Genomic DNA, 25822 nt, shown 5'->3' with positions numbered 1-25822 from the left:
ACTACAAGGCTACTTCTGTCGTAGAAATATTTGACTCAAAAGTAGTCAACTCAAAATATCTCTCAAGAGACTGGAGCTTGTGAATCCAGAAATTAGACTTTATTATTTGCATAACAAAGCCGAGCCACTCCATGGAATGACTCTCTCTCTTTGGCTTAGAGCTCCCTTTTATACACACAAATGCATAATCATGTTACATAGCATATACAGTCCCTCCCCCTTAGGGCAAATGATTAACTTATTTTAGTACCACTCTACCCTTATCTTTCAACGTCCAGATGTCACATGTGGTTTACTCCAAAAGGCCATGGGTACTTTTCCATATGATGCCTCTCTCCCTTATCTCATTATATTGGTGGCAGACCCTTTACATACATACACGTACATACATTAAGGCATGGCTACTCACCACATTGGCTATATTCCTTATTTGAGCTGCATCTGGATTACAAAATGTCAATCATGTTTACTATATTTTACCTTTTAGCACTTCCCAACATTTGCCTTAATGATACATACAATATTACCATACTTCCTGAAAAATGTTCATAAACTACAAGGCTACTTCCTGAAAAAAGTTCATAAACTACCAGGCTACTTCCTGGAAAATGTTCATAAACTACAAGGCTACTTCCTGGAAAATGTTCATAAACTACAAGGCTACTTCCTGGAAAATGTTAATAAACTACAAGGCTACTTCCTGAAAAAAAGTTCATAAACTACAAGGCTACTTCCTGAAAAATGATGTGTCACTTTCAAAGGGTATAGAATTGTCTGATTAGTCCTCGTGAATACAAAACAATTACAAAACAATTAACTCGGAAATCCAAGTAGGAAACTCTGGCATATTTCTACAGCGCTGACTTTCCGACCTGAAGATCACTGACGTCATGATTTGACTTAGTTTATTTTTCCCCAGTTGAAGGCCACAGAAGTCCTCACGAAATCACAAAAAAATAAAACAATTATCTAGCTCCTGTGTGTATTCCACACATAAACCTTTTGCTTTTGTGGAACACTTCCTGTATCATTTTCATTGACACGATGAGGCCAATCTTTAGCTGTCTAGTGAAGTAAGACTGTATCTGGGGAGGGGTAGTTTCTGGTGGGGTTATGGGGTCGATGTAGAAGAACACGGGCATTTGTAGCTCAGTTGGTAGAGCAGGGCGCTTGCAACGCCAGGGTTGTAGGTTCGTTTCCACGGGGGCCAGTATGAAAATGTATGCACTCACTAACTGTAAGTCGCTCTGGATAAGAGCGTCTGCTAAATGACTAAAATGTAAATGTATTGAAATCAACATCTTTTGGGCCCCTCGTAGCTCAGTTGGTAGAGCATGGCGCTTGCAACGCCAGGGTTGTGGGTTTGATTCCCACGGGGGGCCAGTATGAAAAATAATTATAATAATGTATGCACTCACTAACTGTAAGTCGCTCTGGATACGAGTGTCTGCTAAATGACAAAAAAATAAAATAAAAAATGTCCACTTTGTCTTAAGGGTTCAACTGCTGCAGAAACTACCCCTCCCCGGATACAGTCCGACTTCGCTACACAGCTAAAGAGTGGTCTCGTCGTGTCATCCATTTTAAACACTGTTTACTTTTCTCCTCAGAGCTGCTGAGGTCCAATATATACAGCCGGTGTTCAATCCATATATTGGATCTAATGCTGAGACACATTTCATCACTACAGGAAGTGTTCCACAAAAGCAACAGGTAAATGTGTGGAGCACACACATGACTGCTGTAGTATCAGTCATCCCTGAATGACAGAATGCAGAGATTATAGAGTGGTGAGGAGGAGGAGTCTACCGTGTCTGGAAGCGACTTCACCTTTAATTCTCTGGATTCAGATTCACTTAAGCATCATTTTAAGCTTTGTTTCACTTGACAGTTAGAGATGATTTCGGGATTGTATGTCGATTCGATCTCCTTTAATATTTGGCATCTGATGTATTCGTTTCGCCACCAGCTTCTGATAACAGGGCATAGAAACTACAATCTGTGTCCTGAATTAGCCTAGTGCGCATGTGCGCCCAGCTATATCCTGTCCCGAGCTTGTTTTCCACGGTTTTCCCACGCTAAACTAGCTGCCTAGCTGAACTATGCTAGTTTTTGTCCTCAAAGCCAAACTTCATAAATACTGGACCCCCAACATCAAAACTCCTTTGCTAGCTATACAATCATGTAACTTAAGACATTTGCTGGAAATAAACTAGAAAAGTATTTATTGTTTTGTTGAATAGTCATGACTAGTTCAAGCTATCTGTCGCTTTCGTGAGAAAAGGGTGGCGAAGGATTCCAAAAAAAGTATTATGTGTGGAATATACACAGATGATGACTTTGCTTTAATATCAGTCATCCCTGAATTACAGAACGCAAAGATAATGTATAAAAATAATAATATACAGAGAAGAGAGATTATGAAGTTTATTTTGTGAAAATGTTGTCCATGATTATAGAGTGGTGAGGAGGAGGAGTCTACTGTGTCTGGAAGTGACTTCACCATTCATTTTCTGGATTCAGGATCACTTAAACGTTGTTTAAAGCTTTGTTTTACTTGACAGTTACAGATGAATTATAATGTACAGAGAAGAGAGGTTCTGAAGTTTATTTTGTGAAAATGTTGTCCATGTATAGTTCAGTTATCATCAAGTGACTTTAAGACTACAGTGTTCTTAAATCAAATAAATTAAGATTGATGAGATATCTAATTATTTTATTTTCATGATTTCGTGAGGATTTATGGTGCTTTCAACTGGGAACTTGAGAAAAAAAACTTGGTCAAATCATGACGTCAGTGATCTTCAGGTCGGAAAGTGGGAGCTGTAGAAAGATGCCAGAGTTTCCGACTTGGAATTCCGAGTTGGATGACCGTTCAAATCGGAGCTCGTTTTTTCCCCCATAGTTCCCAGTGGTCTTGAATGCACTGAAGTTGGAGATTTCCGAGTTCCCAGTTGTTTTGAACGCAGCATAATCAGACTATTCTATAGCCTATGAAAGAGACATTTTCCAGGAATGAGGAGCTATAGGAGGACAGGCTCATTGTAATGGCTAGAATGGAATAAATGGAACGGTATCAAACCTATGGAAACAACATGTTTGATGCGGTTCCATTTATCCCATTCCAGACATTACAATGAGCCCGTCCTCCTATGGCTCCTCCCACTAGCCTCCTCTGGTTTACATCATATTGGTTAAACCCAGAACTAAAATCTCACGTAATTTGGTCAGATGCTCGATCACCAGTTATATTTACGTAGTGTGTCCACAATAGATTCATGTGTGCATAATCTGTGACAAAATTCAAATACAGAAATCCGGTCCATCTCCAAAGCGTTCCCTTTCAATTGCTACCATGCTTATGCGTATGCTTCTCGTATATTTTTCATTCAGAAATATTTACATTTGGGCCTGTCCATATAAGCCAATTCCCCTGAGTGTATAGGGTTAAAACTATAATTTAGACGTTTAGCTGGTCAGTCCTTACATCCATAGCTCAGTATGAATTTGAGTGGTTATATTTCTCCAGCCTCATCCCTCAGCTGATGTGAACGCTTTGTCGGGGTGACCACTTTGAAGTTGTTGGAATCCCAGATTGCTCCATTATTTAAAGTACAATATTTTTATGGTATGAAAAAGCTGTTTGCTGAGTAATAAGTCCACAGTCACAAAGGAAGTGTATGTAGGTCTACATGTTTTTAATCAATGCTCAACATTTCACCATGAAAATCATATTTTATGCAACACAGGAAAATGATAAGACTTGGTCTTGTTTATTCAGCAACTTCTTTGCCCTGTAAGAAGAAAGAAAGAATATAATGGATCAGTAATAATAATGAACATGATAAATATATGGATAGACTTGGATAGAATATAATGGATCAGTAATAATAATGAACATGATAAATATATGGAAAGACTTGGACAGAATATAATGGATCAGTAATAATAATGAACATGATAAATAGATGGATAGACTTGGATAGAATATAATGGATCAAGCATTTATTGCTCAGCTTGGATTTTCAATGTTGAAGTACCAACTGAATTAATGTTATTAGATTATTTTGCCCTACCTGAAATGTGCTTCTTAGAGGTCTTAAATACAGTTGAATGAGTGTAAAAGGTCAGTATTGACCAGGTGAAGGTTTTGCAGCAGTTCTGTACCTTTCCAGTGTCACGGGTCTTGGCTCTGAGCTTGTTGACCTGAGTCTCAGCGATGTCAGCACGCTCCTCAGCCTCCTCCAGCTCATGCTGAACCTTCCTGAACTTAGACATATGGCTATTGGCTGCTTCCTCCTGGGTGAAGAAAAGAGATGGAGAGCGGAACATCAGCATTTAAAGTTTAATGCTTCAGGTAGCAAATAAATGTTTTTAAAGGTATTTTCAACATAACAAACATATTGACAGATACAGGATAGCAATGTATATAGGGAGATGGATGATACAGCAGAGAAAGTGAGTGGCGGAACAGGGGATCAAACCGCTGCCTCCAGCACTATCACTAGACCAGCCCCCAGTACAGCAATGTGAAGTAGCAACACTTACTTCAATTAAACTGTATGGACATTAAGTTTTTTAGGGGGATTTATTTTTTTCGAATTTATGCTTTCAGAGTATTTGACTAAGTCTGTGACTCACCGCTTCCTCAGCCTGCCTCTTGTAGGCCTTCACTTTCAACTGCAGCTTATCTACCAGGTCCTGAAGTCTGCTAACGTTCTTCTTATCCTCCTCAGTCTGTGGGAGAAGATCAAAGAATCAATGTCAGTATAGTTCTATACACAAACCTGTCTGTGTTAGTGTCAAGTGAGTGAAGAAGGCACTTTCTCTTACCTGGTAAGTGAGCTCCTTGACTCTGCGCTCATACTTGCGGACTCCCTTGACTGCGTCTACACCTCTTCTCTGCTCGGCCTCCACCTCAGTCTCGAGCTCACGCACCTTTGTGAAATAAATAAATGTAGGCATTTGTTTGAGGTGGTGAAATCAGACATAACACATCTTTATAAAACAGAGGTATAGTCTTCTACCCAGTCAAGGAGGCACAATTGTTGTCTGTCCCTATGTACTTTTACAAGTGGTTCCCAAAGTGCAATTTCCAATTTCAATTTGTTCATGAATATTGCTAGCAACAACAGATTAAACTACCAGGGATCTGTGGAACAAGTTTAAAGGGTCCAAAACAATACAGTGGAATAGTATTCATCCACTATTTATGTTCTTAACCCTTAGATGCACAACATGGGTGCGGGCGCCTCACAGGGATATTGGTATGCACAGTACCCTATCCATGGGTGTGGGCGCCTCACAGGGATATTGGTATGCACAGTACTCTATCCATGGGTGCGGGCGCCTCACAGGGATATTGGTATGCACAGTACTCTATCCATGGGTGCGGGCGCCTCACAGGGATATTGGTATGCACAGTACTCTATCCATGGGTGTGGGCGCCTCACAGGGATATTGGTATGCACAGTACTCTATCCATGGGTGCGGGCGCCTCACAGGGATATTGGTATGCACAGTACTCTATCCATGGGTGTGGGCGCCTCACAGGGATATTGGTATGCACAGTACTCTATCCATGGGTGGGGCGCCTCACAGGGATATTGGTATGCACAGTACTCTATCCATGGGTGGGGCGCCTCACAGGGGATATTGGTATGCACAGTACTCTATCCATGGGTGTGGGCGCCTCACAGGGATATTGGTATGCACAGTACTCTATCCATGGGTGCGGGCGCCTCACAGGGATATTGGTATGCGCAGTATTCCGACAACGATCAATTGTTTCAACTAAATTCTTCTTGTATTTTATAATATATATGACTTTTTTTAATCAATTGTGGCATGTATTTAGCGGCGTATGATACTGTGCCAGTATGACCACTAGAGGCCACCACTCGCCTGTATTCATGTTGTGAGCAGGGTTTGCCATTTTGCAGTTCTCCCACAAAATTGGGCTACTTTGAAAACGATGTCGTTTTTTTTTTGGGTTACTTCTAAATTACACCACGGCCGCCATGGGATTTTTTTTGAAAAAAAATATAGATGTAAACATATGTTTCCCATGCCAATAAAGCCCTTTGAATTTAATTTAATTGAGTGGTGGGGAGGTGGAGGGCCAGAGGAGTGTGTGTGTGTGCGTGTGTGTGTGTGTGTGTGTGTGTGTGTGTGTGTGTTGACTGACGAGTCACGTGAGCAGTGTTGCTAACTCCTCAGTAAGGAAATTAGCTATTGGCTGTCCTAAAAGTCACTAGAAGTCACTAAATGATGTCATCACCTAATTTCAAAGCACAGTAAAACGACTTTAGACGCTCTAGAGCGCATTAGATAAATGAGCTCGGAGGTGGTTTAAACATCATTCTAATGTCGACTTTGCTTATATCAAGCAAAAGCTTTTACGCATGTGCAGTTCTTGGGTCTCGAGGGTTGCGCGAGTGGACATTTTAAATAGAAGTTATGAAAGTCCCTCGCGTGCTTCTGTTATGGGGAAAAATCCACAATGAAATTGACATTAAAGGTGGCCATTAAGTAGCCTATTAATTTATATGCCTATGTAGGCTACTGTAGCCTACCATTTGATACAATAAATATGTTGAAATTACGATAACACTGGAGTCATTGCAAATCAATTTGTGCCACTTGTGTAGCCTACCTGCTGCTTGCAAACAGATGTAATAAATAGCCTTTAATTTCTGCTTATTGTTGTTGTAGCCTTGTGTTCGAATGAAATTATTAATGACAATGTTTAGTTACTGAAATGGTAAGTTATAAATTGTGATCATGGTCACAGTTCTATAGCTGGTGTTAGAATGCATTAGATTGAAGGTAACAATCAGTCAGATTAGGCTACAGGTAAAAACAAAACAAAAAAATCACTGGCTGTTGTTGACAAGCATAGGCCTATTCAGTTCATATCCATATTATTAATATATGATTCAGTGATTTAAATTACGACCCCATCCTCAGTAGCCCGTTCCAGCAGGCTTTTGGGCAACAGAAGCACTTCTTACCTCGAAATCGCCTCGCTATTCATGTTAAATAAATTAGTCTGTTAATTTGAACTAAGCAAGCTGCTAAATCGTTGCCTAGGCTACAGTAGCCTATCAGGGGCTATAGGCTACCTGCATCTAGCTAACCAAACCATGGCAAAGTTGAATTACAATCATAAACCCAGAGTTTAATCAGTAGACCTAGCCTATACCTATTGAAATGACAAGTCAATCTCCCAAATAGGCCATTTATAACGCATTGTAGTCACAACATCTGGCACATAATAACTGGACAATTGCCAGATAATAGCCTAACATTAGTTTTTTTTAAGTTCGTCCAAGTGTTTCTTGCACAGAGATTTCTAGATCCTCTGTCCAACTTTCATCCCTAAAACTCTACTGTTGGATTTATCTATAGTTATGCACATAAGGGATTTATTGACAATCATAGCAGTCAAACAAGCATAACATCCATTGATGGAAAATGATCTGGCGAGACCTGGCAACCCTGGCTGTGAGATTACTTCAATTATGGGCTCGCTAGGTTGAAAGAAGTTTGCCAGGTGAGTCCACAGCAAGACAGAAGCACCGACATACATTTTTATGTCTTTATTTTTAAGGTAAGCGAGTGGAAAAGCACCATATTCTAGAGAGTAACGTTTCCGGAGTATATACATATGTTTGTTAAGATGTTATGTTATGTTTTCATGTTTTTATGAACTTATGAAAATCCTCTAGCCTACAAGCTAATTTAGCCGTTAGCCTGCTAGCTGGTAGCCCCATAAAGCAACTCTAGCTTCCCTAGTAACGGCCCTTTTGCAGCAGAGTGAATGAGACATGTAGCTAGCGATCTAGAGAGAGAAAGAAATGAAAGAAATGTAACTAGATGTAAATAAAATATTACTATAAGATGAATTGGATGAATGTGTGTTTATGTATTGTGAATTTGTATTATTATTATTATTATTATTATTATTATTATTATTATTATTATTATTATTATTATTACTGAATCTATGACTGAAATGGCAGTTTAGAAGAACTGTACAAGCCTAAACAAACAACTAGATAAACCCATTCTTATATCTTGACTTTATTTGAAAGCTCCAATTCTTCTCAACTCCACTACATAAGTGTAACATATTCCCAATGTTTTTGTTTTCAACATAATTTCACTGTAATTTAAGCTTTTAAACTGGAAAATATTCCCTCTGATGCCAAGAAAGGGGACTTTCAAATGTTGTTTCCCAGGGGCCAAGACTTGATTAGTCTGACCATGTATTGCTAAAATCATAGTAAAACTGCGTGGATGGTATTTTCATCGCACTCTAAAGTAGGAGTTGTGTTCTGATTATATGAGGCGGTCCCTGATGAATTCGCTATCACAAAAGGGGTCCCCTATGCGAAGAAGTTTGGGAACCCCTGATCTATGTGGGTTATTGAGAGAAAAGTCATTACACAATGCTCCTGAGTATTTTTATGATCAAATACATTTCCATCAATCTGTCTTTCAATCCACCCTAATCCACCCTGCTGTTAACTCACCCTGGACTCCAGTTTCTGGAGCTGCTTCTTGCCTCCCTTCATGGCCAGATTCTCAGCCTCATCCAGGCGGTGCTGCAGGTCCTTGACTGTGACCTCCAGGTTCTTCTTCATCCTCTCCAGGTGAGAGCTGGTGTCCTGCTCCTTCTTCAGCTCCTCAGCCATCATGGCCGCCTGGCAAGTAGTTTGTTTAATTTATGGTTCAATTTGCACCAATCATAACATCCCTGTGAGATCTTTGTTGTTCTTAACCAGCCCAGCTACCATTGGCCCTTAGGGACAAATCAAGTTGATGTAATTCAAGGACTCACATCAGTGATGGCCTTCTTGGCCTTCTCCTCTGCATTCCTGGCCTCCTGGACGATGTCGTCCACCTCTCCCTGCACCTGCACCAGATCAGTCTCTAGCTTCTTCTTGGTGTTCAGAAGGCTGGTGTTCTGAAGGAGATAAAAATATGATTTGTTTGGCTCTCAAGAGAACTTACAAGGATGAAATTCTGAAAATCTAAAAGCAAGCATTGTCGAATTCCAGGTGTGTTTAAACGGTATGTTTTGTTGAGTTTCATTAGAAATGGCTTTTGACCCATACCTGGGAGTGCAGCAGGCCAACACGCTCGCTGGCGTCTACCAGCTCAGTCTCAGCCACTTTGCGGCCTCTCTCTGTCTGCTCCAGAGCAACTCTCAGCTCCTCGATTTCAGCCACCATCAGACCGTTTCTGCGCTCCACCATGGCTGCCTGCTCCTTCATGTCCTCTGCGGCGCGGACGGCATCATCAAGGTGTAATTGGGCATCCTGGGGTCCACAATGACATATGTTCGTTAGGACTTGTGGAAGTAGGGGTGATAAGATGGGTGATGGAATTGTTCATTGGTAAGAATTTCCCCAATATCCCTACCTTTCTACAGTACATAGTCCACTCTATTCAATTCCTCTGTTCTATTATTTTCTACAGATTTACAAACAAATCCCTCTCCATGTTCAGATTTTTAAGCTTGATGTCCCAATCCCTTTACCTTGAGCTGTCCCTGGACGTTCCTCAGCTGTTTCTGGGCCTCAGCGGCCTGCCTGTTGGAGTGGCTCAGCTGGATCTCCATCTCGTTCAGGTCTCCCTCCATCTTCTTCTTCACCCTCAGGGCGTCATTCCTGCTCCTGACCTCAGAGTCCAGGGTGCTCTGCATGGAGTCAACCACCCTCTGGCTGTTCCTCTTGATCTGCTCCATCTCCTCGTCCTTCTCAGCAATCTTCCTGTCCACCTCACCCTTGATCTGGTTGAGCTCCAGCTGCACACGCAGAATCTTGGATTCCTCGTGCTCCAGTGTGCCCTGGACAAACAGAAGTGTTCAATACATTTGGATGTAGGAATTAAATATGTATGACTACAATAAACACCAATACAGGGAGCATTAGACTGTAGCTGGCATTGCTAGTGTAACACTGCTTTTCCCATCAAACAGCTGTAGTTTGTACCTCAGCCTCCTCCAGAGCGGTCTGGATCTCAGACTTCTCTGTCTCCACGGTCTTCTTGGCCTTCTCCAGCTCATGGATGCTCTTGCCAGTCTCTCCGATCTGCTCAGTCAGGTCAGAGATCTCCTCTGCACACACACACACAAACAGGAGCAGTTTAGACTTGGGAGATTTTCAATGAGTATCGCCAATGCACTGAATTTGACATTAAATCATATTAACAGTTAATTAATTAACAGCACTTCACACGGTCTTTCAAATCTAATCGCCTTCCACTTCTTTGGGATATTCAAAGGAATACCGACTACAAGTATGAAAAATAATTTTAAAAAGTATGCACTCACTAACTGGAAGTCGCTCTGGATAAGAGCGGCTGCTAAATGACTAAAAATGTAAATGTAAATGTAAGTAAAAAAAATACATAATAAATATACCTGTAACTATTTAGCACTGATTAATTGGAACACACAATTGGTTTGTTGAGCTCATTTAAGCCTTGAACTTCATAGACAAGTGCATCCAATCATGAGAAAAGGTATTTAAGGTGGCCAATTGCAAGTTGTTGTTCTATTTGACTCTCATCTGAAGAGTGACAACATGGGGGCCTCAAAACAACTCTCAAATGACCTAAAAACAAAGTTTGTTCAACATTATGGTTTAGGGGAAGGCTACAAAAAGCTATCGCAGAGATGTAAGCTGTCTGTGTCCACTGTGAGGAACATAGTAAGGAAATGGAAGACCACAGGCACAGTTCTTGTTAACGCCAGAAGTGGCAGGCCAAGTAAACTATCGGAGAGGCAAAGGCGAAGGATGGTGAGAATGGTCAAAAACAGCCCACAGACCACCTCCAAAGACGTACAACATCATCTTGCTGCAAATGGTGTCACTGTGCATCGTTCAACAAAATAGCGCACTTTGCATAAGGAGAAGCTGTACGGGAGAGTGATGTGGAAGAAGCCTTTTCTGCACACACGCCACAAACAGAGTCGCTTGAGGTATGCAAACGCACATTTGGACAAGCCAGCTTAATTTTGGAATAAGATGTTGTGGACTGATGAAACAAAGATTGAGTTATTTGATCATAACAAGGGGCGTTATGCATGGCGGCAAAAGAACACAGCGTTCCAAGAAAAACACTTGCTACCCACAGTACAATTTGGTGGGGGTTCCACCATGCTGTGGGGCTGTGTGGCCAGTGCCGGTACTGGGAATATTGTTAAAGTTGAGGGTTGCATGGATTCCACTCAATATCAGAAGATTCTTGGGAATAATATTGAAGAATCAGTCACAAAGTTGAAGTTACGCCCGGGGCTGGATATTTCAACAAGACAATGACCCAAAACACTGCTCAAAATCTACCCGGGCATTTATGCAGAGGAACAAGTACAATGTTCTGGAATGGCCATCCCAGTCCCCAGACCTATTTAGTAGAGCCTCCTTTTACTAAAATAACAGCCTCTAGACACTTCCTATAGCCTCTAATGAGTGTCTGGATTCTGGATGAAGGTATGTTGGACCATTCCTCCTTACAAAACATCTCCACTTCAGTTAGGTTTGATGGTAGCCGAGCATGGACAGCCCGCTTCAAATCATCCCACAGATTCTCTATCAGTGAGAATCTGTGGGATGATTTGAAGCGGGCTGTCCATGCTCGGCTACCATCAAACCTAACTGAAGTGGAGATGTTTTGTAAGGAGGAATGGTCCAACATACCTTCATCCAGAATCCAGACACTCATTAGAGGCTATAGGAAGTGTCTAGAGGCTGTTATTTTAGTAAAAGGAGGCTCTACTAAATATTGATGTGATTTTTCTGTTGGAGTGCCCAAATGTATACACCTGTCTAATTTCGTTTTGATGCATATTGCACATTTTCTGTTAATCCAATAAACCTAATTTCACTACTGAAATATTACTGTGTCCATCAGTTATTTGATAGATCAAATTGAAATTGCTGATCCAAACACCCAATTATTTATAAATGGAAATCATGGAAATTGTCAGGGGTGCCAAAACTTTTTCATACGACTGTATATACTGTACATGAAAATTCTGAAATGATGTAATATTAATGTTGATGATTACAGTTCCCTCCATTTTCAAAACACTAGTCAAACATTAGCCACATAGAATTGCTGTCAAACGCTCACGTTGCAGGTTCTTGTTCTCTCTCTTTAGAGTCTCCAGATGATCCAGAGCCTCCTCGTAGGAGTTCTTCATCTTGAAGAGTTCAGTGCTCATAGAGCGAGCCTCCTTCTGAGCTCCTTCCAGCTCAGCCTGACCCTCCTCATACTTCTGCTTCCACTCTGCCAGAACCTAGGGAAATACATGGGATTTTCATTAGAAGTCATTGATGAAGAGTTTTTAAATTAGAAATATGCTACAATTGTACAAATGATCAAAAATATAGGTTTATTCTTTTTCACCTTGTCAAAGTTCCTCTGCTTCTTATCGAGGTTGGCGGCCAATGCGTTGGCTCTCTCAACATCAATCATGAGGTCCTCCACCTCTCCCTGCAGCCTCTGCTTGGTCTTCTCCAGGGAGGCGCACTTGGAGTTGGTCGCCTCGATGGTCTCCCTCAGCCTCCTGCAGACGTTGGGCCAGCTTCTTCCTGTTGGACAACAGAGGGTGGTTTTTCAGTTTGAAACATATGTTACAATATATATTGACATAACATTTTCTCAGAGCCCCCCTACCCTCCGCACCATCCACACCCTATATCTGAGTTGCTGTTGCGTGCGACTCACTTGGCCTCCTCCAGTTCCTCTGTGCGCTGGATGGCATCAGTTTCATACTTAGTCCTCCACTGAGCCACCTCACTGTTGGCCTTGGACATACCGCGTTGCAGCTCTGCCTTGGCCTCCTGCTCCTCCTCAAACTGCTCCCTCAGGAGGTCACAGTCATGGCGGGCAGACTGGACACCGTGGGCCAGTGCGTTTTAGCCTGTGAGAGAGAAAGAGACAAAGAGAGATTAGAGAGATAGTTAAACAAAATACGGTAAGTCTCTGAGGGTGGCGTAGTCACCGTCTATGTGAAGATATGGCTCTAAACTCTCCATTTTGGGTCCCTTACCTTGACCTCCTCCTCAATAGCCCTCTTCAGCTCCTCCACCTGCTGGGTGAAGGCCTGTTTTCCTCTGGTCAGCTGAGACACCAGGGCTTCCCTTCTCCTCCAGCTGGCGGCCAAACTCACCTGCAGGGATAGAGGGATATCTAGTTAATAGGGTCTCTGTTCTCTAAGATTGAAAATGTATTTGGAGCTATCATAGGGCATTGTTAGGTGGAGAATAGTACAGTAGAAATTATGTGGATACAGCCCCCAACATATGTTATTGTGTTCTACTGAAGGAAAGCATTGAATTGTTGTTCATTGTTGATGGTACCATTTTCTGTCAGGAGTCTGGCCCTCTGTCCGCTGATGTCGTTGACCTGGCGAACATTCTCATCATTCTTAGTCTTCAGCTCGCTCAGCTGGTCCTCAAGAGTACGGCACATCTTCTCCAGATTGCCCTGTTAGTGAAACATTTACCATAATTTATTTATATTTGGGACTCCTGTCAACCTCAGTTCAGTTGAATGGTAATGTAGTTGACCCTCCTCAACACTGCTTGACCAAAACATCACTACTCACCTTAGCCTTGGCGACGGCCTCCATGTTGCTAGAGAGGTCATCAATCTCCATCTTGTATTCGCTCTTCTCCTTCTCCAGCTTCTGCTTGACGCGCTGCAGGTTGTCGATCTGCTCCCCGAGCTCAGCCACACTGTCAGCCTGCTTCTTGCGCAGAGCGGCAGCTGTGGCCTCATGCTGCAGGGTGGACTCTTCAAGATCACGACGCAGCTTCTGGAACTCAGCCTCACGCTTCTTGTTCATCTCAATCTGAGCAGCAGTGGCGCCTCCGGCCTCCTCCAGCCTCTCGCTGATCTCCTCAAGTTCCCTGGAGAGATCGGCCCTCTGCTTTTCAACCTTAGCCCTGGCAGCACGCTCAGCCTCAATTTCCTCCTCCAGCTCCTCAATACGGGCCTAGAACAGGGGGCAGGAGCAGGGAGGATGAACACTACAATACAATTGAAACAAATAATAATAGTATGTATATTTTGCATAAATGTGTTAATACAAAGCCATTTACAGTAAAATATTCAGTAGACAGTGTCCCATGCAGGAAGCAAACCCACAATGGTAAGAAGCACCAGCAAGAAACACCATCTTCCAGCCTACTCAGCCATCAGAAGCCACCGGGAAACATGTATGCTAACAGAACAATTTTTACCGGAAATGATTCAGATGTGTGCTTTTCTGTACTGGCGCGTATATCCTGTACTGTACCTGGAGTTCCTTGATCTTCTTCTGCAGCTGAGCTCCCAGAGACTGCTCATCCTCAACCTTGCTGAGGAGCTGAGTGGTCTCAAACTCCTTCCTAAAAAAACACAAACACGTTGATTGCAGAGTTGGTTTAGGTTTGTTAGTGTAAAGGGAGTATAATACCATTCACATTGCTTTTAAGAATGACATGCAAATGCTAATTCATAATTAATCAAGAACAACCATTATAGCAGCTGATACTGTAGTCATTTGTTTGTGTTTACTTCTTGATTTTCTCATCAGCCTGCTGCTTGTCATTCTCCAGGTCCATTATGGACTCCTGGGCCAGTTTCAGATCTCCCTCCAGCTTTCTCTTGGATCTCTCTAGGTCCATACGGAGCTTCTTCTCTTGCTCCAGAGAACCCTCAAGCTATAAGATAAAAACACATATATTGTTCAAATCTAAACAACAGAAGATAATATCATCTTACATTCTATCATGGTTAAAATGTCGAACTCCACTCACGTCATCCACTTGCTGTTCCAGCTTGGTCTTGGCCTTGGTCAGAGTGTTGACTTTGTCCTCCTCTGCCTGCAGGTCGTCCAGTGTCTGCTGGTGGGCCTCTTGGAGGGCTTTCTTCTCCTTGGTCAGCTTGGCAACACTCTCATCCATAGATGCCATCTCCTCTGTCAGGTTTTTAACCTGAAAATTGTCATAATTATTAACATAATTATACTTCACCATAAAGGGGAGATTTTGTTTGTTATATATTGCATTCATTTCAATTAGACATGTGTCAACAAGTACTGTACTATAGATTCAACACTATATGGCAGTGTACACCATGCCAGTGTACTGAATGGAAGTCATAAATGAGGGGGAACAGAACATGCAATGAATGTGGGGAGTACCCCGCAACTGAAATTTAACTATTTTGTGTCTTATTTTTTCCAGCACCAAAAATACAACTTGAATTCCCTTTCTGTTAAGCTATGTTTTGAGTTGATTATTGTTTGGATTATTGTTTGGTTAGACTGTCTATGGTAAGACACTAGACCTTGTTTTCAGTGGCATGCTTCTCCTTCTCCACTTTGGCCAGGGTGAGCTCCAGGTCATCAATGTCCTTCTTCAGCTCAGAGCACTCATCCTCCAGCTTCCTCTTCTTGGCAGTCAACTCAGCATTGATCTCCTCCTCATCCTCCAGCCTCTCGGTCGTCTCTTTGAGTTTGGCCTCCAGCTGGATCTTGCTCTTGATGAGCCCCTCGCACCTTTCCTCAGCATCGTTCAGATTCTCTCCTTCCTAGTTTCAGAGCAGGATAAAAAAATCATAGGCCTGACTTTGTGTTTCAAAATATACACTTTAGTCAAGGAGATCAGAGCAAATCAGTAGAAATTCATTAAATAAATAACATGGGCAATAAAAATGTGTGAGTTAGCCACATACTTCACAGTTTGTTCATATGTATGTGTTCATGTGTGTGTAAATGTGCCCATATTAGGGTTGTTTTTCACTCACAGATGCAACTTGAAGTGCCAGGTCATTCTTCTCCTGCGTCAGGGACACCAACTTCTCCTCCATTTGCTTCTTCGTGGCCAGAGCCTTGGCCAGGTCTGTCTGCATCTTCTCATAGTTCTCCTTCATGTTGGCCAGCTCCTTCTCAGTCTCTGCGCTCTGCAGCAGGGGCTTGATCTTGAAGTACAACTTCATCCATGGCCAGGTTTTCACATTCATGAATGAGCGGATGTTGTACTGGATGGCGTAAATGGATTCTCTGGTCGACAGAAAGGATAGGGTGGCATGGTGAGTGACATGCTTAAAGCTACATTCTGGGATTCAAAGAACAACAAAACAGAACACCCCCGCCACTGTTTGTTTACAGCTGAGGAATGGGGCTAGGGAAATGTAACCCCTCTTAAATTCACAGACAGCGGTCTAGATGCAACGACTGACGGTCATGCTAAGCTCATGATTCATTTTATATTCTTCAAGAATGAATGGTTAAATACCACAAATGTAAATGACAATTGAACAGCCAAACCCCAAACTGAAGCTATAAAAATATTTAGTTGCTACATCAATCTTTTGACTTTATAAATGAATTAACCCAAAAGCTTTAATAGAGCATTATAAGATGTACTTTCTCATTCTGAAAAACTCACAGCATATACAGCATGTTATCATAATGCATTAGATACAGGTGGTTGACAGAAAGCTTTGCCAAGATGTCCATTATTCCTCACCTCCTCTCCATCATCTTGCTAAACTCTCTCCTCATGAGGAATCCACGGCTGAGAGCCTGGACCATGCCGACCAGAGTGGCCAGCTTCTCATCTCTCATCTCCTCCAGGACACCCAGAAGACCGGCTTTGAAGAACACCTGAAACAAATTTTAACATGATCGATGGAACCACAGATGGTGACAGATACACAGAGTTGAATCAAAAGAGGGGAACAACACCATTATATTGATTTGAACAACATACACTTTGCAATGCTTACAAACAAACCATGTGATAGGTTGTTTTATAAGTTGTATGTTATTGTACAGTTGTACAGTGCCTTCAGAAAGTATTCACAGCCCTCAACTTTTTCCAACCTGAATTTAAAATTACATTGAGATTTTGTGTCACTGGCCTACACACAATACCCCATAATGTCAAAGTGGAATTATGTTTTTAGACACATTTTTACTAATTAATGAATGTGAAATTAAATGAAAAGCTGAAAGGTCTTCAGTCAAAAAGTAAATAAATGTATTCAACCCCTTTGTTACGGCAAGCCTAAATAAGTTCAGGAGTAAAAATGTGCTTAACAAGTCACATAATAGGTTGCATGGACTCACTCTGTGTGCAAAAATAGTGTTTAACATGATTTTTGAATGCCTAACTCATCTCTGTACCCCACACATACAATTATCTGTAAGGTCCCTTAGTCGAGCAGTGAATTTCAAACAGATTCAACCACAGGGAGGTTTTTCAATGCCTCGCAAAGTAAGGCACCTATTGGTAGATGGGTAAAATAAATAAATCAGACATTGACTATCCCTTTGAGCAGGGTGAAGTTCTTGATTACACTTTTGGATGGTGTATCAATACATCCAGTCACTATAAAGATACAGGCGTCCTTCCTAACTCAGTTGCCGGATAGGAAGGAAACCGCTCAGGGATTTCACCATGAGGTCAATGGTGACTTTAAAACAGTTACAGTATTTAATGGCTGTGATAGCAGAAAACTGAGGATAGATCAACAAAATTGTAGTTACTCCACAACACTAACGTAAATGACAGAGTGAAAAAAATGAAAGCCTATATAGATGTATATTCCAAAACATGCATCCTGTTTGCAATAAGGCAATAAAGTAAAACTGCAAAAAAATGTGGCAAAGAAATTAACTTTATGTTCTGAATAGAACGCGTTATGTTTGGGGCTAATCCAACACAAGGATGTTGGATGTTGGTGGCTGCATCATGTTATGGGTATGCTTGTCATTGGCAAAAACTGGGGAGTTTTTTTACGATAAAAAGAAACGGAGTAGAGCTAAGCGCAGGCAAATATCCTAGAGGAAAACCTGGTTCAGTCTGCTTTCCAACAGACACTGGGAGACAAATGCACCTTTCAGCAGGACAATGACCCAAAGCACAAGGCCAAATCTACACTGGAGTTGTTACCAAGACGACATTGAATGTTCCTGAGTGGCCAAGTTACAGTTTTGACTTGAAAATGGCTGTCTAGCAATGATGAACAACCAGCTTGACAGAGCTTGAATAATTTTTTAAAGAATTTTTTTCAAATATTGTACAATCCAGGTGTGGAAAGCTCTTAGAGACTTACCCAGAAAGGCTCACAGCTGTAATCGCTGCCAAAAGTCATTCTAACATGTATTGGCTCAGGGGGCTGAATATTTATGCAATCAAGATATATTAGTGTTTTATTTTTCACAATTGTTTTTATAAATGTTAGAATTTTTCTTCCAATTTGACATTATAATAGTTTGTGTAGATCATTGACAATAAATCACAATTACATCCATATAAATCTCAACTTTTCACACAACAAAATGTGGAAAAAGTCAAGGGGTGTGAATACTTTCTGATGGCACTGTAGATAAATAATAATGGATACAGATACCTGCAGTCATACCACTCTGACACAATGCACATGATAATGAGTTTAGTTTCTCTTCTATACTTGTATGACTTTGAAGACAAAAACACTACAATGTTTTTCCACCTTTTCCATTAGTTAAATGAAGAAGAAATAACAAGCATGGCGCTTACAACGCCAGGGTTGTGGGGTTTGTTTCCCACGGGGGGCCAGTATGAAAATGTATGCACTCACTAACTGTAAGTCGCTCTGGATAAGAGCGTCTGCTAAATTACTAAAATGTAAATGTAAATGTATTTTGTTGTCAGCTTTTGCTGGGGGTATTTGACTGACCTTGGTGTGTCCAAACTTGTAATCCTCATGATTCACATCAATGGAACCAAGCAGCTTCTCAGAAGCCTTCTTGTTGTCCATGAACTGGCCCTCGGGGATGACACTTGCATTCAGTACTTTGTACCTGAATGAGGAGTCAGTTTTAAAGTATGTAAAGTTGTAACAGGTTGGTTATATTACGTAAAAGGTAAGCCTATTCTGATGCTGGGGAATCCCTTGGAGCAGATCTTTCTTGTGTGTGTGTGTGTGTGTGTGTGTGTGTGTGTGTGTGTGTGTGTGTGTGTGTGTGTGTGTGTGTGTACCTCTGCTTGAAGTCAGCATAGATGATTCTGCTGGGGAAGCCCTTTCTGCAGATCCTGATACCCTCCAGTACACCATTACACCTGAGCTGGTGGATAACCAGGAAGTTCTCCATCAGACCTGGTAAAACAAACCAAGTCTCTTTTAATACACATAAACAGGTTAAAGAATGGGCTTGTTAAAGTCACTGATACTGTACTGATAAGATGACATATTTAACTCAATATTTATGGTACCTGGAGTCTTTGACTCGTTGGGGATCAGGCAGCGCACAAAGTGAGGATGAGTGCTCCTCAAGTTGGTCATCAGCTTATGTAAGTTCTCCTGTAAGAGGGTTACAAACCATTTTCAGATAAATTATTTATTATAATCAATGCACCTTTTGAATGACTGAATATACACGTTTCAAAAGCTAACCCTGAACTGGGAGGACACAGTCTGCATGGAACCACCCTTCTTCTTGCCTCCTTTCTTGGCTTTATCTGTTAAAATGGGGAAAAGTGAAAGATAACTAGAAAAGTACATTTCCTAGAACGGGTGGAATAAATAGAATAATAATAAGAGTATGTAAGAAAATCTAGAGTGGTCTTGTCTTCAGCAAGCACATTAATTATAAACCAGATAATCTCTGGTTAACTTCACACTTATCTAGAGGCAAATGCTGCCAATGAGATTATGTAAAATAGCACTTATTGTATGATTGAATTAACCGAGTGTATGAATAAATTAACCCGGTGAAAAACACCCCGAGAAATTGTGATACATTCAAAGACTTTAAAGAAAATGTGGGTCTGAGTTGAAGCTAGTGATTAATTAAATATGTTGACGTGTTGCTAGCCTTACCCTCTGGTGGGGCAGCGGGATACAGGGCAGCCAGAATTTTGACTCCTGACTTCCCATATAACTGACAAACTGAGTCGTTCAGGGGGTCCTTGTTCTTCTCCAGCCAGCCAGTGATGTTGTAGTCCACAGTACCGGCATAGTGCACCAGGGAGAAGTGGGCCTCTGCCTTGCCTTTGGCAGGCTTGGGCTTCTCAAACGCCTGTGTTTTTCCAAGATGCTGGGAGTACAGCTTGTCCTTGAAGGTAGTGTCTGAAGACTTGGGGAACATGCACTCCTCTTCAAGGATGGAGAAGATGCCCAATGGCTTTACGAAAAGAGATGTATATCAAATTAGTGATATTTACATTTAGGATCACATTTATTAGTTTAGTAAAAAATGCTATTATAGGATTATATTCATTTAGAGGCACATAATAGGAAACATATTGAGTTCTCAACAGTCAGATACGTTGTACCACTGAGATAATATGTCATACATCGATCCCTATGAGCTTTGCTGTTGTGGTCCAATATAATCCTCACAGACAGTTTACCTTCTCAATAAGCTCAATGCAGGCAGCCAAGTCCATGCCAAAGTCAATGAAGGCCCAGACGATTCCCTCCTTCTTGTACTCCTCTTGCTCCAGGACGAACATGGTGTGGTTGAAAAACTGTTGCAGTTTCTCATTGGTGAAGTTGATGCACAGCTGCTCCATGCTGTTGTACTGTTGATTGAATTTTAAAAGGGATAATTTCATCATACAATTCTGTAATCCATCTCAATCACAACTAATTGTCTTGTTCTGGTCTCATACTCACATCAAAGATCTCAAACCCGGCAATATCGAGCACACCGATATAGAACTGCCTTGGATTCTTGGTGTCCAACATCTCGTTGATACGGATGACCATCCACAAGAACATCCTCTCATAGATAGACTTGGCCAGAGCACTGACTGAGTTATTAACCTGTAATAATAATACCTCAAATTAATACATGAGATATTGACCATGTCTAGTGATAAGGTGATAAGAGCTTGGGAAGAACAACATCACTATTCAAAAAAAGCAAAGCACTCGTCCCCACGAACATTCCAGTGCTCAGAAAATGGTAGATGCTGTGTTTGGCCGCCTTACCTGAGCCACAGTCTGTCCCTTGGTCACATACTCGTTGCCGACCTTCACTCTGGGGTAGCACAGCGCCTTCAACATCTCAGCTGAGTTCAGGCCCAGCAGGTAGGCGATTTTATCAGCCACTGGAGAGAGAACCAACAACAACAGACTCAGGCACACAAGATCACTTGTTTCTGATGTCACACTGACAAAATAGTTTGGCTAACTTCTTTGTGAGTTAGGTTTTGATTCACCCACATCCATCATTTCTGGAGGTTGGAATTTGTTCTCTAGAAATGGTCTCCTGCCTGACTTTCATGTGGCACTGTCTGTCTTACATGTTCTATTTCTATGTTTGGGACTGGGAATGGGACTAATGCTTTACATATTGTATATCTATGAGTGGGACTCACCCTCTGTGCCGTCTGGCTCGGCCTGCTCCTCACGCTGCTTCTGCTTGAATTTCATGTTGCCATGGTGCACTACAGCTCCTGTCAGCTTATAGATGCCAAGCTTCTCATCATTAGTGAAGCCCAGGATTGTAATGGCATCCTGGCATTAAAGAGGAAGTACAACAGTGATGAACTGAACTGTAGTTTGCTCAGTTACACTACAGTTCTGTGCTGCTCCTTCCAGAATGAATGGGATGGATAGATTTGACTCTTGACCATCACACTAGTAGATGGCAGCACAAAAGGAGTTTTACACAGTTCCACAGGGTACTTAGTGGCGCTCTCTCTTGTGGATGTCGTACATGTTTGTGCCTCAAGGCTAAGTGTGAAGTCATGAAGATTGCCTTGAGCCACATGCCTAACTAACACAAGGCATTTAGAATCAAACCAACAAATACATGTTGGATTTTCCAAGTGCAGTCAGCGTGTATGGTGGTCCTATAAATTCCATATCTAGAGTTTGGTTAACCCTTTGTTGGACTCACATCTGTGGCATCCAGCTCTTCCTTGTCGTTGATGCTGGCCACAGCGATCTGACCCTGGCTGCACATGGGGAAGTCGTAGGGGTTGGTGGTGATGAGCGCCATTTCTGTGGACAACAGAGAACAGCTTGTCAGTTAAATCTCTTAGAATTCTGCCATCCTACCTTTACAGTATCTCTCCCTCCTTTACTCAATAGATGGACTCAAGGATACATGTAGTATTTAATAAATAGCATCAAAAGAGGGGACTGAGACTTGTGGACTAGTGCATCATAGTGCATTACTTGATAGATATTTCTCAAAGACCTGACCCATGTCTAGATGCCTTTTTACCTTGGATGTACTCATTGTAATAGTATTATTAGTGTAGACTATGAATAGTTTTAATAAGTTCCATAGATGGGGGTGGGAAGAATTTCCCATGAACCTCTTCTTTTCGTACCAACTATCTCAGGTTTGTGGCCTGTCATCATCTGGAAGAAGATGTGGTAGCCTCTCTCATCGGGCAGCTGGAAGGACACTCTGGACTTCTCCAGCAGGTCTGAGGGAGAAAGAGTGAGTGAGTGAGTGAGTGAGTGAGTGAGTGAGTGAGTGAGTGAGTGAGTGAGTGAGTGAGTGAGTGAGTGAGTGAATGAGAGAAAGAGTGAGAGACAAAGTGAGAGACATAGTGAGAGAGAGCGAGAGAGAGAGAGAGAGAGAGAGAGAGAGAGAGAGAGAGAGAGAGAGAGAGAGAGAGAGAGAGAGAGAGAGAGAGAGAGATTGAAATATTAGATAACATTTTATGATATGATCTCCAACAAAGAATCTGTGTGAATTTAGGAAAGCATTGAGAAACAATCAAAACCAACTCACAGGTCTCAATGTCAGCTTTAGCCAGTTTACCACCTTGGAAGTGAATCCTGATGAATTTACCCTATAGTAGTGCATGGGGGTTAGAAATAGGTCAACAAATACATCTAACATCTAACAGAGTGATCAAAATAAGATCCTACATCTGCATAACAGTAGGGAACTACTGAATTACATTTGTCCAATATAAGGTAACTTCCACAGTATGCCCTTCATACTTACAAAGCGAGACGAGTTGTCGTTCCTCACTGTCTTGGCATTACCGTAAGCCTCCAGCAGAGGGTTAGCTGCAATGATCTGATCCTCAAGAGACCCCTGATTGAGACAAACACAAATTGCTCAGAAGCTGGTAAGGTGGTAAAATTTGTTTTTCTCGATTGCTTGAAAATTTTTCTTGAAACATGATTCACCACTGGAATTTATTGTTCCACATAAAACCAAACTGAAATGTGTTAAAAAGCCAATCATGAGCACAACCTACCTGCATTTTGTTGGGGTCTACTTCCTTCTTGCCACCAGACACTGCAATGGTGGCAAAGTACTGGATGACACGCTTGGTGTTGACAGTCTTTCCTGCACCGGATTCTCCACTGGTTTATATGACAGGGGTTTTAGTTACATGTTTGAGTGACAGATTGGTTTCATTAAGAAATACCATTGAAAATACACTGTTGACCTGTTTTCTAACATAAGAAAATAATTAACAAATATTCCCACTCATCGACTCATTATTACACATAGCCTAATGCTCTAATCCATTCATAATGTCATATATTTCATCACACGAAGAGACCCAACATATTACAATACAAACACTTTCTCAAGTGACATTTTAGTAAACAACTTACGTAATCAGGACAGACTGGTTCTCCTTATCTGGAACCAAAAAACATATTGGTTATCATACTCAAGCAACATTATGGGGACATTATTTAATTAATAGCATCATCATGAATTTCATTTTAGAACATTATCTATCTATCTATCTATCCATCCATCCATCCATCCATCCATCCATCCATCCATCCATCCATCCATCCATCCATCCATCCATCCATCCATCCATCAGCACTTATGTAAACTTTTATGGATTGGTCTGTCTAGCCATGTGAGAGACACTGACTCGGTCTTGACCGTTAAATCTTTACTGAAAACTAGGGCCAGTCTGTCTTATCTGGTGTCTTGTGTGGACTGAAGTATTCTCTCTCTCTCTCTCTCTCTCTCTCTCTCTCTCTCTCTCTCTCTCTCTCTCTCTCTCTCTCTCTCTCTCTCTCTCTCTCTCTGTCTACCGCACCTGCTGTCTCGACCTCTGAATGCTCGGCTATGAAAAGTCAACTGACATTTACTCCTGAGGTGCCGACCTGTTGCACCCTCCTCTACAACCACTGTGATTATTATTTGACCCTGCTGGTCATCTACGAACATTTGAACATCTTGAAGAACGATCTGGCCTTAAGCCAGAAGAGGACTGGCCACCCGTCAGAGCCTGGTTTCTCTCTAGGATTCTTCCTTGGTTCCTGCCTTTCTAGGGAGTTTTTCCTAGCAACCGTGCTTCTACATCTGCATTGCTTGCTGTTTGGGGTTTTAGGCTGGGTTTTTGTATAAGCATTTTGTGACATCTGCTGATTTAAAAAGGGCTTTATAAATAAATGAGATTGACTGATCCAACCATCCATCTATGTGAGCTCGTACCAATCATCATGAACTGAAAGGCGTTGTCAGAGACGGAGAAGATATGGGGTGGAGCCTCCATTCTCTTCTTCCCTCTGTAGGCGTTGACAACATCTTCATCGTACACAGGGAGCCACTTGTAGGGGTTCACCGTGGCACAGAAGAGCCCAGAGTAGGTCTGGATGAAAGTGATTAAATTAAATTAGGGGATTAATAAAGTCAGATGGACTTTTATCTGGATTAATGTGAGTGTACTTTGGTATATTTACATTTTAATCATTTAGCAGACGCTCTTATCCAGAGTGACTTACAGTTAGTGAGTGCATACATTATCTTTTTTCATACTGGCCCCCCGTGGGAATGGAACCCACAACCCTGGCGTTGCAAACGCCATGCTCTACATCCCTGCCGGCCATTCCCTCCCCTACCCTGGACGAATTGTGCACCGCCCCATGGGTCTCCTGGTCGCGACAGAGCCTGGATTCGAACCAGGATCTCTAGTGGCACAGCTAGCACTGCGATGCAGTGCCTTAGACCACTGCACCAATCAGGAACTGATGTGGGTCTACAGTATCGATATGTTTTGGGTTCTATCATTAATTTATGTATAGTACTGTATGTGTGAATTTATTATGTTCATGTATGTGTGTGTTTGTATGTGCAGGTTTCTTACATAGATCATCCATGCTGCATAACGCTCTTTGAGGTTATACAACACAGAGGCTTCATTCAGGTAGGTCATCATGGCCATGTCCTCAATCTTGTCATACTTAGGGGGGTTCATCTCGTAGATGTCTGCATCTTTGAACTCTTTTCCTTCCTGAAACAGTCAGAAATCTAGATTACACACAGATCAAAGTGGACATGACTGAATGCTTTTTGCTCATTAAATACAAGTTGAATCATTTAAAAAATGCATATCCACATTTAATCCAACTACTTTATCACCCACTGACAAATAACTGGTGATTTTTGACTAGTCAATAACAAAAAATCAATGCCATTTTAAAATAACAGCGATAAAAATGATGTGCTTGAAGGTTGTGTTCTACTTACAACAAACATTTGTATTTTTTCATTGTTGCATTTAGTACATTTTTCAAGAATTAGTGTAATGAAATAGAGTAATTGCACAAACTTGAATTTGAATACTTTTCAGATCAGGCTTACCTCCTTAGTGCCGTCAGGTTTGGTGACTGTTACAGTACACTTCCCATCGGCCCTGGCAGTGATCAGACCCTTAAGGTACAGCTCCGCCTTGTCTGCCACATAGCAGGAGTTCTTTGAATCAAAGGGCGTGGCTTGTGCCTCCATCCGCTCCTTCTCAGACTTGCGGAGGTATATGGCAGCCTTGCCGTAGATTTGCATCTCAGCATCCGTACTCATGGTGACGGATCA

General features: G+C 41.7%; 1 pseudogene; it reads right to left on the bottom strand.

The window, feature by feature from the left end:
* Nucleotides 1-3677: 3677 nt before the first annotated feature.
* On the bottom strand, nt 3678-25822 carry LOC121563407 (annotated as a pseudogene).

This window comes from Coregonus clupeaformis, unplaced genomic scaffold (genome assembly GCF_020615455.1).
Source record: "Coregonus clupeaformis isolate EN_2021a unplaced genomic scaffold, ASM2061545v1 scaf0943, whole genome shotgun sequence".
Taxonomy (NCBI): Eukaryota; Metazoa; Chordata; class Actinopteri; order Salmoniformes; family Salmonidae; genus Coregonus; species Coregonus clupeaformis.
Note: the sequence above shows the minus strand (reverse complement) of the source record. Positions and strands in the feature narration are given on the sequence as shown.